General features: G+C 35.2%; 1 protein-coding gene across 1 annotated transcript in view; it reads left to right on the top strand.

The window, feature by feature from the left end:
- The first annotated feature begins 466 nt into the window (after positions 1-466).
- Positions 467-13,600, top strand: part of CNTN5 (contactin 5) — a 1,653,888-nt gene continuing 1,640,754 nt past the window's right edge. The window contains exon 1 of the mRNA XM_061440146.1: positions 467-2,195. The gene's annotated coding sequence lies outside the window, so the exon portion shown is untranslated. The remainder of the gene's footprint in view (positions 2,196-13,600) is intronic.

Genomic DNA, 13,600 nt, shown 5'->3' with positions numbered 1-13,600 from the left:
TGAAACCTCATTCCTGGCTTCATATCTCTCCTACTATTATCACTTTACCCTATGTCTTGATGTGACTGACCTACATTTTTGATTAATTTTTTAGTTGAAAAAATTCCTGTAAGCCAATTTAAATCCTTTCTGAAACAACACTAGTTGAAAGAAAATACATGAAATACATGAGATAATGACTCAAATGCCAAATTATCAAATCACATGTAATATAAAGGTGTTCTAGGAAGTGAAGCAAACTATAAACAAGCTCAACCTCTGTACCCCCCATAAACGCTGGATGTGCTTAATTATAATAAACACTTAAAGACAAAAACCCCACTGCACAATAAAAGAAAATGCTTTAAGCTTTTAGACTTTGAATCTATTTTGTAATATATTTAAAGAGGTTATAAAAGTCCTGGTGATTCTCTCCGTGAACCAACAGCCTGACTCCAGAGTGGAACCAGCGAAGCAGAAAAAAAGCCCAGAGAAGTCGAATCTCGGCAACAATCCCTCAGTTAACACATAAAGAAAATAACCTAATTACTGGAAAGTGGGGAAAAGAAAATAAAAAAGTATGGAAGGGTAGAGAAGCATTAAATGTGAACACACACATTTGTCTTCGCTATGGAACAAGAAATCAGCCCAGATCCTAAGGGTAGCCATAAAAAGCAGAGACTGGCTGTTTGTACAACATGTGTGGATGAATGAGAAGCAGCCAAGAAACAGGAAAAAGACTAATTTTAATTACCAGAAAAGCTGCAAAATAGAGAACACAGAGCTAGTGGCAGGAAGGCTTCCAGCTACAGGCTGCACGACACTGAACTCTCCTCGCCAATTAGAGCCGTCAGACCCCATCAGGGGATTAAGTGAGCAGGAGAAACAGCCTCCGTGAGGGTGAGGCTGGACTCGTCACATGAGAGGCGGCCGCCGGCCGGCAGCGGGGGCGGCCTGCGGCTCGCTCCCAGTTCCAGAGACCGACAGGCAGAAACAGCCAACAGTGGGTGGGACTGCCGTCTCATTACAAACAGGTGCTAACCCCGCCATCTATGGAAATAGGTTGCCAAAGACATGTAGCATAATTTAACCAACAATTACATCCAGGGAGAGAATTCGAGAAGGACTCAGGAAAAGTAGAAGGGGGTACTGGCTGAACAATGGCACTAAAGCTGCCACACTGTGGATTTACTACCTGTGTTATGTTTCCAATTACATCCATCGGGAAAGGAAAAAATCAGAAAGGAAAGGGGGCTGCTGTCTGAGACTAAGCCCACTCTGTCTTGAGTTTATTTTGAAGTGAGCCGGGGCGGGCGGGGGATCAGGGAGACACAAACACAAGAGCGTCTAAGAGCCCTGAGATAAAACTCGCAAGTGTAGAAACAAAGAGAAGCGCTTCCCAGGCAGGACCTGAGGGGATTCTCCGAAGTGGGAAAGTCCACTCAGGAGCCCGCCTCAGCGAAGGCAGCAGCCGGTGCCGCCTCGCGAGGTTAAGGCGCCGGGGCTCTGAGAATCCGGGGAGAAGGGAGACGGCCGACGGCCAGCGGCCGGCGCGAGGCGCAGGAACTCAGCGGAGGGGCCCCGCGCGTTCGGCCGCGGCCGCGCTGGAATCTCTGATTGAAATTCGCGCAGGTTGCGGGGCGGGGTTCGGAGTTGGGCCGCGGGGGAAATAGCGGCTAGCGAATGAGACGCTGAGACCCAGAGAAATCCCTTCCAGGGGCGAGGGGACCTGCTCGCCAGGGGACGCGCCGACTGAAACCGGCGGCAGGAGACGCGGGCGGCGGCGGCGCGGGGGGCGGGGCGGGAGCGGGCCGCGCGGGGCCGCACAGCCAGTCAGAGGCGCGGCGCGCGAGCCTCGCGGACGCATTGGCCGAGACGCCCGGGCCCCGGACGCGCCCGCCGGGGGAGGCGCCGCTCCGGCCTCCTGATTTAACCAACTACAGAGTGGGGGAGCGTGTCGGCCAGGAGGCGGCCGCCGAAGTGCCGTGGGAGCGCCGCGCGGGAAGGATGCGTTACCTGCGTCCCCTCCTCAGGGAGCGGCCGGGCGAGCTGGAGGATTCTGTGTGAAGGACTCGAAACTCCGCAGTTGGTCTCCTGCCACAGGCTGGGGCGCACCTGAGCCTGGGCTCTTGTCTGAGCTGTGCCGACGGGCAGGAGGATGGTAGACGGGAATTGAGAGGCGCGGAGGAAGGACGGGGAAGCCTGGCGTCTCCTTGGTAAGTGGCTGACATTCCTTCGCCGGTGACTGCTGTCTGCGATTGTGCACTTGGCTTCCCAGGCGCTGACAGTTTGTGACACGCTCGCTTCTGCAAAGCCATCCTTTCTTGCCGTGTTGCCAGAATTTTTAAACTGTCACATAAAGCTGCTTTTCCCCCCGCCCGCCCCCCAACCTTCTTCTTCTTTGAAATCAAACGTGCTCTTTTTCTCTGCTGGGGTTGTAGGTCAGAAAAGTTGAGGCAACGCTAAGCATAATGTATTTGTGTACCTCGTAATGTCATTCAGAATGCGAGTAAACAGTTCCTACAACTGAACTGGAAGGTGACAGATGTCAGGAGAGGGTAGGAAATTATCTGCAAGAGAAACTGAATGTTCAGAAAATAGGCTGTCGTTCTCAGGTACTGAATGTGTGTCTTCTGACTTAGCAGTGTGTTTGTGAGAATAGAGCCTAGATCACTGGACATCTGGCAGTGCGATAACTTGTTAAAATTCAGTAGAGATGCTCTATAAGTGGAGTTCTACAAAGTTCAAGAGACCGAACAAACAAGTATCTTGCATTATGCTAAGGTGTTTTCTCAGTGTTGTGTAGGAAGGTGATAGTTTTTTTTTTTTAATGAATATAAAAATACGCTCAGACATATACTCAAAACTCCCGAGTTTTTTATTGAAAAAATTGGAGAGAACATTAATTTGCATATATATGAACATAGTATACAGTAAATTAAGAATAACACTGACAACCTCAAAAATTTTCAGTTTTTTAATAAACCTTATTTTGAAAATAAAAGTATTCACTAAATGAGAATTATTTTATTTTTAAATTTCATAACCTTTGTCATGAAAACTAATCAATGTGGTAATTAAAGCACAGGTTTGGAAGAAAAATAAAACCTTTTAACTGTTTGTGAATTGCCTCAACCTGTGTTCAGTTTGTCTGCTTTTCTGTTAATTTAAAAGATAAAGTCATTTAAAGATGGCATTCTTCTATTTTGATTCTCTATTTTCACTGGAAATATGATGAAAGAAATAGATGTTCATTAGAATACTAGCATTGAGAACTGCACACAAATAGTGGGTCAAATTTTAAAATCAATAGAGGTATTTTTGTGTACTGTTGAACTATAACAAGACTACAGAAATAACTTAGGACTATCAGCAAGCTTTAAGAGTTCATCATGATTAATATTGTGACCCTAAACATAAAAGAATTAGTAATGATTAGGACATTATTTTTTTTCAAAGTGCCTGTAATGCATTTTAAGCCACTCACAAATGTTTATTTGCATATTTTTGTACTTCGTGTTCAGATTATTATAAGTTTTCTGTGGAGTAGTATATTGAATCTTATACTTGACAGTATATGTTCCTTTGATTCAAGTGGAAAAAACAATATGACTATGTAACAATACATCACATGAAACAAATGAATAAAAAGTAAAAGGTGTTACTAAGACCATCTAGGTTAGTGAAGAAAACAAAGTCCAAAATTCAGTTACAAAAAGGAAATGAGATATAAAAAATAGAATTTGAAAAGTAACTGGAGTGTGGTGAGATGGTATTCAAGTGTATTTGAAAATAGAAAATCAATAAAATGTTTGTTACAATATAAGTGCCAATGTTTTGTGCAAGGATTGGTGGCATTTTTAAATTGTTCTTATTTAAAATATCTGAAAACTAAAAAATGAGGAGGAAAAGCAATTCATTTTTAAGTTCTCTTTGATTCCATACACAGCTGCATAGATAGTTTGAGTTCTCAAAGTTTAGAAAAAAGAACATTACCCCAATAGATTAGCTGAATGCCAGATTTTGCTTGTAAATTGTGAGGCACAAGCATAGGAGGATGCATTTGAAAATAGATCTGAGAAGCTACAGTTGTGTGATTTTTCAAATGAATTCCTAAAATACCTTAGTGTTTCCCAAAGTGAGTAATACTTCAAATATTAGGTGGTCTGAAATCTTTGGTTAGTTAGGAAGATAATCTAAAATCACACCTTGAATGTAGACATATGCTATGTTTATTTGAAAAATAATTAAAACTAGTTTCTTGGAAATGTTTAATCTTATGTGTCCAGTTAAGTGACACTATTAAAAATGAACCAGGTCTGGTTAATATATAATTCTTTATATATCTTTTTTATTTAACAGTTTAGGAAATGTTCACCACCTGGGAAGAGGTTGGAGTGTGGTTTAATATCAAAACTGACTTAGTGATCAGGACCAGAGGGTGTCAGTAAAGGGTAGAGGGCTCTCCAGATGGAGAAAGTAAGAGCATGTGGTGCTAGTCAAGTCATTTTGGGAGTTTGTCTTTTAGCTCCAACAGAAAGGTATACTTTTATGGAATTAAAAAAAAAAAAAAAAAAGGATGAAAACTTGTCTGGATGACTGTTCTAGATTAAAGTTGTTTTAACTATATTTAAGTTCCTTTGGTTAAGACGAAGTTTTACAGAGGAACTTACTGTCCTGTAACCATTAAAAACTAATTTAGGAATTTGATGAGACTAAGATACTTAAAATATAGTGAGATGCCAATTTCATCCTTGAACACCTATTTTGCTTACCTGTAGTCCTTGAATTGCCTCTCTTTTAAAATATGGTTAAAACAGTTTTTTAACTAAGAGGTTGGAAATGTATTTGTCTTAATTTAAGTAGACTTGTATATTTATATTATTTGATATCTCAAAATTCCAACTTTAAGACTTCAGATTTATTCATCTATTTATTTCTGAAGATACAAACATAAAGTTGGAGAGGTTTATTTCTGACAAGATATTTTAGATAAGTGTTATAAGATTGTGCTTATATGCTGCATAAACTTCTTAGCACTTTATAGCAGGAAAGAGGCTGGTCGGAAGCTCAAAGCGGTGGGATCTTTGCAAGGTCTGTTTTCTGAGCATTTGTGATCAATAACTCTACATCAGAGACTGGAGCATTTTAAAAAGTAATGAAGTATACAAAAACTCTGTAACACTTAAGATTTAGGGTTAATGACTATCATTAACGATGTCTCATATCTCTACTCAGACCCTTTCAAGTAATTTCTGTTTTATATTTTTTAATATTCAAAGTATAATGTTAGAAAGGTTCTGAAAAATGGAATGCTATCAGTTAATATTCCTCTTAGATATTTTTACAGTTTTTTAAGTTAATTATTTTCATGAAAAGGAATAAAACAAATTTGGTAGTATTGCTCTGATGTAGATATGAGGAATTTTTAAATGGCTTTATTATATATTTGCTTTTTAGAAAGATATTAAACTTTTATTAATCAGTTGGTGGTTAAATTAAAATTATATCCTATGAACTTGATTTAAGAAAATATATTTAACTTCATTTGATTTTTACTTATTATAAATCTGTGTATGTAGTAAATGTTGAACATTTTCATCCTTATCAACCTCTTAAGTGAAACAGTCTTTAATTTCATATTCCAGAGTATTGCATATTGTATTTTTGACTTACAGACTTCTTAACTTTAAATGTTTCAGTGGAATCATCAGCTCATAAGACTTACTGAAACTGAAAATGTTAGTTGCTCGGTCATGTCCGACACTTTGCGACCCCATGAGCTGTAGTCTGCCATGTTCCTCTGTGCATGGGATTTCCCAGACAAGAATATTGGAGCTGCTCAAAAAATGGAAGCTCTTCTCTTCTTTAGTACAGGGAAATGGAACTCTAGAAATAGGCCTTAAGGTAATTCTGAAAAATAATCAAAATTCTGTTCTTTTTGGGTAATAGAAAAAAATCAATGAATCAACCATTTCTTAATCTAATATAAAACAGTATGGTATGAGCAACTTTAGAAAGTATAGTCATGTTGTTTTACCATGTATTTCTTGACCTGGAGTTTCTTGTGATCACTGTCATTTCTAAATAGTTCCAAAAATGTTTTATTGGATGGATTTGACAACACACGTACAAAACTGATTTTTATTCTGGTCTTCTCAGTGGTCACTGATTAACTTGCTTCCCTTTGGATACCACTTTTTAACAAGTGGACTTCTCTTAAAGATCTTAGTAGCACTTGCACATTTTCTCTTATTCCACTCATAGTTTCAAATATTTCTTATACTCACTTGTATAGACCAAAAAAGTTAAAATCTTGAAAGAAAACAACATATTAACATATTGTACTAATGTATATGTTCCACAGGCATACCTTTACAGTTTGTGTCTTTACTGAAATATGAACCTGCCTATGGTTAAAATGACTAATTTGAGGGTTATCCAAAATTTAAGACACTATACATCAGGCAAGGAAGAACTAGAAAGTATTTCATTCATCTGAGTAATCAAAAACTCTTGTTTGTGACTATTGACTGGAAAAGTGTAATTATATGAATAAACATTTTATGATGGGGAATAAGAATCTGCTTGCTCCTTATCATCCTTATAGCTGTTAAATGCTCAAAAAGGAGATCATCTCATTTTCTGTTATGATCCAGTAAAGTAACTATAGCATATGGAGTTCAGGAAGAGAAATTCTGCTGATCACTTAGGTGATAAAAGGTAGATTGAAAGTCTCTTTCTCTTGATACTCATAATATTGGCAGAAATATTCATCATGAGGCTAAAAAATTTAACGGCTTCTTATTGAGAGAGATTTCATAATGTGGTAATTATAGTTATAATGTCTAGAGTCAAAAACACATTTTTAATGTGTTTTCACAGATATTTCACTAGTTGCAGTAGTTTGTGTTTAGTCGGTAAGTAGCAGAGAAACAGTACATTTATTTGTTGAAAAATTTACTTTTGAGTATATGAGGTTTCATCTTTATTTTCTCAGATATTTAATTTCATATTTATAAATATTAAAGAACAAAATTTTCTGAAACTAAACCAAAGGTAACAAAGAGTTTAATTTTAAACTTACTAGGTTTCCGGTTTAATTTCTATTTATATAAGAACTGACTTTTAAATAATACAATATTTGATAAGTTACTCTTATACTTTGAGAATAATAAGAAATTCCTGGTGATTAAGATGACTATTGGAAAATACAGATTGGAGTGGAAATGTAAAAAGGAATTATAGTTTTCTAGAAATACATTTTTATTTAATTGGCATTTATAATCATTAAATGTAAAATTGTTTCCTGGGCATCTAAATAATGTTAAGTGCCCCTCCCCAATATTTCTGAAACCTTAGAAAAATGTCATATTTAATCTTAATTAGATTTTGGCTTTGTCTTATTTTTTTATTTTGAAACTTATCTCTTTATATTCTTTTCTAAAAGATATAAACAAGGTTAATCTAGTCTCTTATGTTCAAAAATTAATAAAACTATGTTAGTGATGATTAATTTTGCCAGTTTTGAGTATATATAATGATAAATTTATAAGTTACCTCTTTTGTAATAGAATTGATACTTATACTTCATAATCTGACACTCTTCCTGTTTCAGTGCCATTATTCAAATGGCAGTGTGTGGAGCTACTGATGGAGAGTTCTTAAGGCTAAAATAAGCATCTCATTAAATATAAGCACACATCTCATGAGTTATCAATGATGAATAATGAGAACATTTAGAAAAAGGTGACAAAATAATACCACTTAGTGTTGATTCTTTGTCTACCTGATGTGAAGAGCCAACTCATTGGAAAAGATCCTGATACGGGGAAAGATTGAAGGCAAAAGGACAAGGGGGAGGCAGAGGATGAGATGATTTGATAGTATCACCAACTCATTGGACATGAATTTGAGCAAACTCTGGGAGACAGGGAAGGACAGGGAATCATGTTGTGGAAGTGACTTAGCAGCAGCAGAAGTCCATGGGGTCACAAAGAGTTGAATATGACTTAGCAACTGAAGAACAACAATGAAAGTCTTGGGAGGAGTCTTAAAGAGCTAGTATTTTATTTAACATAAAGAGTAAAGAGATGAAGTTATATGTTTAGCATTACATTTGATGCAAAAATGGGAGGTCTCTTTAATATATAAATCAAAGATTTTTATAGTTTATACCTTTGTTTTTTTGCTGTGAAAATCTTATTTTGATTTCTACTCAAATCAAAACTAAGATATATGTAATATTCTTTTGCCATTGATTATCTGTAAAACTAATGTTTTACAGTTTTTAAGACTAGAAAATTAAAAATCCAGTTATATTAACTCAGAGAAGATAGCTATGCCCATATTCTTTTAACCAAAGGCTGAATGTCTAGACAATTAAATTGCTAGCTGTGAACTTTTTCACAATGAACTTAGTGTGCACTCAACAGCTGAATCAAACGGGAGAAGATTTTTGACAGTTTGAGTTAAGAAACCTGGGAACCCAAGGAGGAAAATAATTGTAGTTGTTTTTTTTCTGCAGTATATTTAGAAAGAATTTCCCATTTCTTTTGTTAATATTTTTCTCTGTATTGGCAATTGTTTTCTTCAGTAATTCATGTTTAGAGATACACTAAATGAAATAGAAAATCAATGAAAAATGTGAGGAGAGAATATTCCTGTGACTTGACAAGTTTGGATAAAATTTAAATTATGGGCTCCCTTAGGACAGTAACAATTTTAGCATTTAATAAAATGCAAAACAGAAAGTGAAATAAAAGTTTTTTTAGAAATAGGCAGTATTTTTCAATTCAAATATCAACTTTTATATAAATTCTAGTTTCACTGTTACAGTAATAAAGGAATTAAACAGAGCAATTTTGAGCCTATAATAGTATTTAGTTATCATTGTTTCTGAATCACAGTTCCTCTGTGCTTAATTTTAAAAACATGATGTAAATTATTTTAGAATGAATATATGCTAAAATTTTTCTTCTGTAGAGCTGAACATGCTAAACTGTAAAATTGGCACAGTGCAACTCAGTGGAAAGGCAGTTATATATTGCTGGGTTCCTGCTATAATAATAGTTTTACAGATGTCTTCTCTCAAACGTTTGTTTGTCTAATTAAGACAGTAATTGTTTTGTGTTCCATGTGGGGTGACTTCATATTTAAGACTCTCTTTTTCTTTAAATACTGAGTATTTGAAGGCAATAAAATACATGTACAATGATGAGGTAAAAGATTGGTTGAAATGATTGATGGCTGATCTGAGATTTGTTCTACTCTATGCATACAACCAAACACTGCAAATAACTCTAGTAGAAAATATAAAATATATTCTCAAACTTCAAAGTATAAATGATCCTTAATATTCTTTGACTTTTTACTTTCTTTATTTACTCACCTACAACTTAACTGTGAAATTTTCGGAGAACAGCAACCTTAATATGTAATATTGAGATTTAAGTTAAATGATCCAGAATTGATTTTATGAAAATTTACTATTATAAGTATGTTTGAAAACTTATGACTACGTATGTTTGTTTTTCATTCCTTAATGTGGTCTTGGTGGTTTACACTTCAGTGATTAAAATTAAATAAAAGTAGTTCTTTTCACATTCAAATTAATTTTTACATTATTTCCTCACTCAAATGGTCCCTGGTGGGCAGTTGTTGTCAAGTAAGAATGTAAAGGGAAATAAGTAGCTCATGGGCTGGTGGAGGAAATAAGCACATAGGGTGAATACAATTCAGTGTGAAATGTGCATTTAAGAGTTATATACAGCCGAGATACAAATTTTCAGTATTTCTCCTTTTGGAGATGGCTGTTTACTCCTACTGCGACTTTCTGGCATACAGTGTTTCATGCTAGCATTGGTTCTCTAATTGCTGTGTTTACTTCCTAGTGCCTAAGTTGTTCTGAAGTACCTTTGGTTTCAAGATTCACCTAACCACTTTAAATGAATGTTGTATTTTTCTACATCTCATTATAGTGCTAACTTTAGTATCTTAAAACCGTCTAGTCTCTAATGACATAGACGGATTTGTGGTGAATGTGGCTTAGATGCTGTGAAAAAAATGCAGTTCTTTTATGTTATAAATAAGCTTGATTTCCTTCAGTTATTAAGTATGGAATATTTATGGTACTGGTGTTGGCAATAGTCATTTTGCAGGGGTGGATTAACCGTGAGGCTGTGAGGCTTTGCTTCCACAGTCCCTACTATATAGTAGTAGTAATAGTAGTAACAGAAGCAGGTGGTAAATGTTATTTTGATAATTATAGTACTATATCTAATATAAAGAGGCAGTATGCATTAGGGGGTTTGGTGTTTGAATTTTAGGATTCAGTCTTGGCTCTATGACTTATTAGCTGTGTAATTTTAGAAAAGTAACTTAACCTTTATTTATGTGCAACATCAGAATAGTAAAATGTCATGCAATTGTGATAATATAAAAGAAAAAGATTGACTTTTCAGTGACAAAAAAATGACGTTAGAAACATCAAAAGCATAAACCTGGGAAGAAATTTTGATTTTACATCAGTCCCTTCTAACATATAAGCTGTAAATTATCTGTCTACCAAAATATTCTGTCCTTGTGTGAGGCACAATGCTGTTTTACCTGTGGACAGTGATACTGACATGTGTAGACCAAAATCCTTAAAAGATTATTCTGTGTGTCTTCTTTTTTATTTGAATAATTTACTTCAGTAGACATTTCTTTAAAAAATTAGTATTTATAGTACCACTACTTTTGGAGATCTGAAGGAAGTGAAAGTTTTGATCCCTGACAGTGGAGACATGGAAAATAATCAGTCAGAACACAGTAAGAAACTTAAGAAAATGTACAAGTAAACATAATTTTGAGCTATTGCTCACACATTTCTCACTACCTTGGAGGAACAGAAATTGTCATTGTGGGGATGGATTTAACTGACTTCCCAGGTAAAACAAGAAACACTGGGACTTGAAGGAAGTTTCAGTTAGGGATTGTCAATGTCTTTTTCAGTTGGTAAGAAGAGAGGCAGAAATGATGTGGATATTTAGAAGGAAGTAGGAAATGGCAACCCACTCCAGTGTTCTTGCCTGGAGAATCCCAGGGACGGGGGGCCTGGTTGCCTGCCGTCTCTGGGGTCGCACAGAGTTGGACACGACTGAAGCGACTGAAGCGATTTAGCAGCAGCAGCAGCAGCAGAAAGATTACTTAATGTGAAGGCAACTCTTTGTAATGCAAAATGTTAATATATGCCAAATGAGGAAATGTAAAGGATTCCAGGAGACAATTGCAGAATTGGAATTTTTTTCAAAAGCAAGATGTAAACAGTTCATTTTAAGATTAGGTGGTATTTAAGACGAAGTTCAGCCCCAGTTTTTCAGCTTGTTGTTAGTTGGTCAGGTCACTTCCTCAGTTTATTAATATTTACTTTCTCAAGCAAAAAAGTTAAAATCAATGAAAGAAAAGAACTTTTTCTCTTCAAGTTTTGATCACCTGTGATTCAGAGGCTGTGTATGATGTGAAGTTTTGATGAAGAGGAAAATTGAAACAGAACTGTAGTTGTGGACAGCTGAGTTTAGGATAGAGTCCACCAAATAGAGATAATATGAAAAGGGATCATATTCCTGGTATATGGGGAGGCCATGGAAAGAATATGGACTTGTTACACCCATGCTTGGTCCTGGCTCAGCAGCTTGTGTTGGTTTCCCTGAACAAAACAATAACCTTTCTGAGCTTTCAGTTCTTTTCCTGTTGAAGGATGATGTTAACTACTAACAACTTTTCTTTTTTTTTTCTTTTTAAGGAAGGCAATGAGACTGTAGATTCAGAAGGCAAAATCATATTCTTCACATCTATAGGTCTAGTTGCTTATAAAAATCTCATTTTATGCTTAGGTTCAAGAAATATTTAAAGGCAGAAAAATCATTTGAATTTTGTACAAATATACATGGGTACAATCATTCTAGTTTTCCAAATATGAGGAAAACCACTTAATTTGTAGGCACAGCCTTGTAAATTTGCTCATAGGTGCTTTCTTTTCATTTTCTTAATTTAACTTGGACATATTTAAAGAGATGATTTTGTTCTTAATTGTCTTTTTATTTGCTTAAAAACGTAGTTGTTGTCAAAAAATAAGTCTTTAATGTCCCTTTACAAAATTATTTAGAACATAGGATCTATTTTGGTAGGAGGGGGAGATGTTTCAAATATTGTTTTTGAATCTCATGTGACATAAAATGGTATAAAGTATATTCATTTGAAAATAAGTTCCTTCAAATTTTATTACATTCTTGTTAATTAAAAAAATTATGAGAGTGGCTTATGCTGTAATCATTAAATGATAATTTACTGCTAATTCATTAAAGCAAATATGTATGTGTATCTTTTAAACTGTGAATTGTCATTTAATAGTAAAAATAAAAAGATTTCATTTTGCAAACATTTTACAGGTGTATTTTTATAAAGTAATATTTGGTATATTGCTTTTATTGGCTTGGCTGCTATGACAAGAAGTTATTATCAGCATATTTATGATCAGTGTGCTACTTTAAATATGTATATGTTTTGTATCTGTACAACTAATCCAACTACTTCCTCCAGTATATACAGATCATTTTGTTATTGCAGAAGATTTGACACATTATTTACAAAATGGAAGAAATTAATATAAAAAATAGTGTCTTTCAAAAAGGTATGGTCAAGCTATACTGTGTCTGGAGATACTGGTGAGAGAGGGAAAATGAAAGGCGGAGAAAGCTGCAAAGCAGACAGGAGAGGGAGCTGATAGAAAGCAGTTTTACACTGTTCAATAAGGATGTGATTAAGTAAGTATTCATATCTTGAGATACTTTTCAAAATGCCTGGAGCTGATATTTCACCTGAAATGAAAGTGTCTTTTCATCTTTTTCTGCATGTAGTTTTCTTATAAGATAATAGGCTTTAGGTATAAATGTATGGTTGATCTTCCAAGATTGAATATACAAATGCCATCTGTTAAAATATATTGTCTAGTTGTTCTGATAAATACTAATTTAGAATAAAGAAATTATTCAGTGTTCTCATTCTAATTCTTATTTTCCCTGTTTAGATATTCTGCATGATCAGGTGTCTCCTGCATATTACAACTTTAATAGATGCTTAAAAGTTAAGACAACTGTCTTGATTTATTTTCAAGTTAACTACTTTTTCCAAATGTTAATCTTTAGTTAGTTAGTGTTTGCCTTTAGCCAGTGTTTAGATAAATGGTCTGAGATCAATTTCTTTTTTATTTGAAGAAATTACTCTATAATTAGGTTCTTTTATCCTTTTTATTTCAAACACAGTAAGGTAATTCAGGTTTTCTCAAGAGGAAAAAGGAAAATGCAAATTAAAATAGATATATCTTATTAATTTTTCCCCAGGTAAAAATAATAGAAACATTATATTAAGAATTAATTTAGAAAACCATTGTTTTGTAGAGGAATTACTTTCCAGTAACAAAAAGGTGCTTATATTTTTATCTAGCCCTTCATTGATAAAGAGTGGAGTGCTGTCTGACAATTATTTTAAATATGATCCTGAGATACTTTATGTTTGAGTACAAGTGATTTGCTCCATTGGGTGCGTGATCAACCTGGCCACTGCAGAATAAAGCAGCTCT

Source organism: Bos javanicus, chromosome 15, assembly GCF_032452875.1.
Source record: "Bos javanicus breed banteng chromosome 15, ARS-OSU_banteng_1.0, whole genome shotgun sequence".
In the NCBI taxonomy this organism is placed as follows: domain Eukaryota; kingdom Metazoa; phylum Chordata; class Mammalia; order Artiodactyla; family Bovidae; genus Bos; species Bos javanicus.
The sequence above is the reverse complement of the archived record's forward strand: the minus strand, read 5'-3'. Positions and strand labels throughout refer to the sequence as shown.